The sequence below is a fragment of the Sminthopsis crassicaudata genome, chromosome 3, assembly GCF_048593235.1.
Source record: "Sminthopsis crassicaudata isolate SCR6 chromosome 3, ASM4859323v1, whole genome shotgun sequence".
Classification (NCBI taxonomy): Eukaryota; Metazoa; Chordata; class Mammalia; order Dasyuromorphia; family Dasyuridae; genus Sminthopsis; species Sminthopsis crassicaudata.
In genome coordinates, this window is record NC_133619.1 from 655,707,531 (window position 1) to 655,713,840 (window position 6,310).

Genomic DNA, 6,310 nt, shown 5'->3' on the forward strand with positions numbered 1-6,310 from the left:
AGTAAGTCTCAGTCATGTCTTTTGTGTAAGTTTTTGCTAAAAAAAAAAATAAGAATGTGCTTGCAGTTATCTGATGCAATACCAGGAAAGCACAAGGAAGTTAGAAGGCCATTCTTTCTTATGTATTAATCAGCAACTATTCTTTATTTCAGGCCTGTGTTTAACCCAAAAACCTGGCCAGTTCCTCGAGTAAACATGGTCCTCCTAAAGGAATGAATAAATAGTCTCCTTGGTGGGCCTCTTGTGATGGAGCATCCTATACTTGGGAGGCTGCTACATCCCAAGAGTCACATATTAAATGAGAATACTTAGTGTAGTGTCTTCTTTGTTTTCATCCTATAAAAATCCCTTAGTGGAAAAGGACTTTAAGGATTCAGGATAGGTGGTTTTGTACAGCTTGCCTAGCAATGGCTCCCATTTGAGACTGAATAGCTGTGACCATGAGTCCTTCCAGGCAAGGAATTCAGATATTGGTGATTCCTCACAATGGTGATGATGTACATTGTATGTTGTTTGTTATAGTGGCTACTGTGTTTAATTGTGTATTACTTTTATGCTTTGAGTTTCCTCTTCCCTTATTTAAATCAAGGTTCTGAGCAGTAATAAACTTGTACCCACTCTCTTTAAGATATGCCTGTTGAAATATGAATTCCAAACCGAGATTAATCACATACCCTATCAATGTAAGACACATAAAAAGGCTTCACCCAGAGTCCCTCTCACATGAAAATATTCATAATGTACAAAATAGACGAAGAGTTCCACGTGGAACTCAGCCCTCACTCCACTTCAGAGAACTCACATTAGAGAGAAAACATAACAGTGGAAGGAATATAGGAGGGTCTTTACCTACTTTTCCTCCTGTGTTATCCTTGAAAGGAGAGACTTTGAATATAAGAAATGGCAGAAGTATTTCACAGAGAAGAGTCCCATAAATATAATGAATATTGTAAGGCCTTCACCTGTCTTTTTCCCCTTATCATTCATGAAAGAATTCAAAATGAAGATAAATCTTAGGAACATAGGAACTTCCACTTGGATGTTAGTGCTTGGAGGCCATCAGAGAATTCACACTAGACAGAAGCCTTTTAAGTACAAGAAATATGGGAAGCCATATAGCCATATTCCCTTATTTCTTATGAAAGAATTCTTTTTTATATAGCTTTTTATTTACAAGATATATGCATGGGTAATTTTTTAGCATTGACAATTGCAAAACCTTTTGTTCTAACTTTTCCCCTCCTTCCCCCCACTACTTCCCCCAGATGGCAGGTTGACCAATACATATTAAATACAATATATGTATACATGTCCAAATAGTTATATTGCTGTGCAAAAAGAATCGGACTTTGAAATATTGTACAATTAACCTGTGAAGAAAATAAAAAATGCAGGTGGACAAAAATAGAGGGGTTGGTTATTCTATGTAGTGATTCATAGTCATCTCCCACAGTTCTTTCTCTGGCTATAGCTGGTTCAGTTCATTACTGCTCTATTGGTGGCCACGTCCATCAGAATTTATCATCATATAGTATTGTTGTTGGAGTATACAATGATCTCCTGGTCCTGCTCATTTCACTCAGCATCAGTTTGTGTAAGTCTCTCCAGGCCTTTCTGAAATCATCCTGCTGGTCATTTCTTACAGAACAATAATATTCCATAATATTCATATATCACAATTTATTCAGCCATTCTCCAATTCTCCAATTGATGGGCATCCACTCAGTTTCCAGTTTCTGGCCACTACAAAGAGGGCTGCCACAAACATTCTTGCATATACAAGTCCCTTTCCCTTCTTTAACATCTCTTTGGGATAGAAGCCCAGTAGTAGCACTGCTGGATCAAAGGGCATGCACAGTTGAATAACTTTTTGAGCATAGTTCCAAATTGCTCTCCAGAATGGCTGGATGTATTCACAATTCCACCAGCAATGTATCAGTGTCCCTGTTTTCCCACATCCCCTCCAACATTTCGCATTATCTTTCTCTGTCATTCTAGCCAATCTGACAAGTGTGTCGTGGTATCCAATCAGACTCCCAAGAAACTATTTTAGTGACCTAGAAAAAATAACAACAAAGTTCATATGGAAGAATAAAAGGTCAAGAATTTCAAGGGAATTAGTGATAAAAAAAAAAAAGTCAGATGAATGTAGTCTAGGTATACCTGATCTAAAGCTATATTATATAGCAGCAGTTACCAAAACCATTTCGTATTGGCTAAGAAATAGACCGGTAGATCAGTGGAACAGATTAGCTTTATAAAGGACAAAAAAGGGTACATCTATAGCAATCTAGTGTTTGAAGAACCCAAAGATACCAACATTAGGGATAAAAATTCATTATTTGAAAAAAACTGTTGGGAAAATTGGAAATTAGTATGGCAGAAATTAGATATGGATCCACACTTAACACCCTATACCAAGAAAAGATCAAAATGGGTCCATGCTTTAGGCATAAAGAATGAGATCATGGCGGCCTTAGCTGTGCTGCTTCGGTGCTGCCGCTGCCGCCCCTGGGAGCAACCTCTCCCTCTCCCTCCCTAGTCCCGTCCCGCTGACGTAAAGATGAGTAGCTCAGAGGAAGTATCATGGATCTCATGGTTCTGTGGCCTTCGTGGCAATGAATTCTTCTGTGAGGTGGATGAAGACTATATCCAAGACAAGTTCAACCTCACAGGGCTCAATGAACAAGTGCCCCACTATAGACAGGCACTAGACATGATCCTCAACTTGAAACCTGATGAGGAATTGGAAGGCAACCCCAACCAGAGTGACCTGATAGAGCAGGCAGCTGAGATGCTGTATGGATTGATTCATGCCCGCTATATCCTTACAAACCGTGGCATCGCCCAGATGTTGGAAAAATACCAGCAGGGAGACGTTGGCTATTGTCCCCGTGTATATTGTGAGAATCAGCCCATGTTGCCCATTGGACTCTCAGACATACCAGGTGAGGCCATGGTGAAGCTGTACTGCCCCAAATGCATGGATGTTTACACCCCCAAGTCGTCCAGGCACCACCACACAGATGGTGCTTACTTTGGCACTGGCTTTCCCCACATGCTCTTCATGGTGCATCCTGAGTACAGGCCCAAAAGGCCTGCCAACCAATTTGTGCCCAGGCTGTATGGATTCAAGATCCACCCTATGGCCTATCAACTGCAGCTTCAGGCAGCCAGCAACTTCAAGAGCCCTGTCAAGACCATCCACTGATTTAGCTCCTCCCCTTCCCCCAACACCTCAGGCCGTGACACCATTCCCTCTCCCCCAGTACACACACACCTTTCCAGAACCCCTAATGGTTTTTAGTTTAAATTAAGAAGAAGTCATTATTGTGGTGGTGTGGTAGGAGTATGAAATAAAGTGGAGGAAAAGGCAAAAAAAAAAAAAAAAAAAAAAAAAAAAAAGAATGAGATCATAAATAGATTAGAGGAAGAGAGGATAGTCTAAGAGGATAGTCTACCTGTGGAGGAGGAAGGAATTTATGACTAGAGGAGAACTAGAGATCATTATTGGTCCACAAAATCAGAAGATTTTAATTACATCAAACTAAAAAGTTTCTGTACAAACAATACTAATGCAAACAAGATTAGAAGGGAAGTAACAAATTGGGAAAATATTTTTACAGTTAAAGGTTTCCAAAATATATAGAGAATTGATCCTAATTTATAAGAAATCAAACTATTCTCCAATTGATAAATGGTCAAAGGATATGAACAGACAATTTTCAGATGATGAAATTGAAACTACATCCACTCATATGAAAGAATGTTCCAAATCACTACTGATCAGAGAAATGCAAATTAAGACAACTCTGAGATATCACTACACACCTGTCAGATTGGCTAAGATGACAGGAACGATGAATGTAGGAGGGGCTGTGGAAAAGCTGGCACACTAATACATTGCTGGTGGAGTTGTGAAAGAATCTGGCCCTTCTGGAGAGCAATTTGGAACTATGCCCAAAAAGTGATCAAACTGTGCATACCCTTTGACCCAGCAGTGCTACTACTGGGCTTATATCCCAAAGGAATACTAAAGAAGGGAAAGGGGACTGTATGTGCAAAAATGTTTGTGGCAGCACTTTTTGTAGTGACTAGAAACTAGAAGATGAATGGATGCCCAATCAATTGGAGAATGGTTGGGTAAATTATGGTATGTGAAGGTTATGGAACATTATTGTTCTGTAAGAAATGACCAGCAGGATGAATTCAGAGAGGTTTGGAGAGACTTGCATGAAGTGATGCTGAGTGAGATGAGCAGAACCAGAAGATCACTATACACTTCAACAACAATACTGTATGAGGATGTATTCTGATGGAAGTGGAAATCTTCAACATAAAGAAGATCCAACTCACTTCCAGCTGATCAATGATGGACAGAAACAACTACACCCAGAGAAGGAACACTGGGAATTGAACGTAAAATATTAGCACTACGGTCTATCTACCCAGATTACTTATACCTTCGGAGTCTAATACTTAATGTGCAACAAGAAAATTGAATTTACACACATATATTGTATCTAGGTTATACTGTAACACATTTAATATGTATGGGATTGCCTGTCATCTAGGGGAGGGAGTAGAGGGAGGAAAGGGAAAATTTGGAAAAATGAATACAAGGGATAATGGTATAAAAATAATTACTCATGCATATATATATACTGTCAAAAAAATTTATAATTATAAAATTAATAAAAGAAAAGAAAAAAGAAAAAAGAAAACTATCTTTACATATAATTGAGAATATAATGGACTATTAAAATAAAATTAATTATTAAAAAATTTTATAGTGTGTAATGGTATCTCAGAGTTGTCTTAATTTGCATTTCTCTGATTAATAAGGACTTGGAGCATCTTTTCATATGGCTAGAAATAGTTTCAATGCCTTCATCTGAGAATAGTCTATTCATATCCTTTGACCATTTATCAATTGGAGAATGGCTTGATTTCTTATAAATTAGAGTCAATTCTCTATATATTTTGGAAATGAGGTGAAAGAATTCTTAATGGAAAGATATCAGGTCCTTACTAGGTGCTTAAGTCGGTACTTAACAGTTCTCTAGCTCAGGGTTCACACCTGTAGTTCACACCTTTAAAAGGAGTTTTCACCTTTAGACTTCTGAAAAGGAGTTTACCCCTTTAAAAGGAGCAAGCTCATTGGTTGTAGGAGTTCCCACAGGCCCCTGGGAGTACCCACAAGCCCATTCTCTGAGAGGATAAAAAGAGGCAACATTGAGTCTGGAGAGTCAGTCTGGTAAAGGTCAAGGAGAAGACTTCCCACACTTGGAGATTGAGTCAAGATTTCACCTTCACATCTACTTTCGCTCACAGAGAAAAGGATTCACAGAAAAGAAACCTCCTCCCAGAGAAGGATTATAATTGAGAGACAACAAGGACACTACAGAAAGAAATCTTATAAATGTAATGAACATAGTAAAAGCTAAAGTCTCTTGACCAGAGGGGAACGCACTGGTGGGGGTACACAGACAAGCCTCCCCCCACTAAAAACCTGGGAGAGAATTGCAGCTAGCGCTTCTCTTGGAGAAGGGTCTTAATGTGGATTAAGAACGTCACCAGAAGCCATAAGTGTCACCCCACTCTTGGAGATACGGGTGGGGGCTGGGCCCGGATATTCAAAAGGGTGCTTTTGACCAGGATTTGTGAATCAAGGTCAGCCATGGGTAGTCAGAGAGGAATCTTAAAGGGACCTCAACCCCCATCATTTCCTTTTGAATATCCGGGCCCAGCCCCCAGCAACACTACTCAGTGAAGGATCAGGAAGTTTGCAGAATTTGTAAGCATCGCCTTCCTCCCTTTTCCCCTCCCCCACTTATTCCTTCACTTGCCCAAATCTTGCTCTTTCAACCTCAACAACACTTTGCACCCCGCCCCCATGCCCGCAGCCATCGTGCCTTTGTTGGGCAGGACTCTTACTTCTTCCATCCAGGGGATTATATAAGCTCCCTCCTTTTGCAATAGGAAACACATGGGATGGAATGGGCTTCCGTAAGTATGTCTTTGCTTAGTCCGCGCGCGATGCAAGTATCAGGGCTAGGTGGTGGTTCAGTGGTGCCACGGTAGGCTGCACCTGGTGTCAGGTAGACATGAATTCAAACCTGACTTCAGAGGAATCCTCACTTAGGGAGTTACCCTGAGCAAGTGCCATAACCTTAGCTTGCCTCAGTTTCCTCATCTGTAAAAAAAGGGCTAACAATAGCACAAAAACAATCCCGCGATTGTTGTGAGAATCAAATAATGACTATTTGCAAGCCGTAAAGCGGTGAGGAAGTTCGGGCTTTTTAAATTT

At 40.1% G+C, this 6,310-nt stretch overlaps 1 pseudogene; it reads left to right on the top strand.

Moving 5' to 3' along the window:
- Positions 1–2,476: 2,476 nt before the first annotated feature.
- Positions 2,477–3,327, top strand: LOC141564720 (casein kinase II subunit beta pseudogene; annotated as a pseudogene).
- The last annotated feature ends 2,983 nt before the right edge of the window (positions 3,328–6,310 follow it).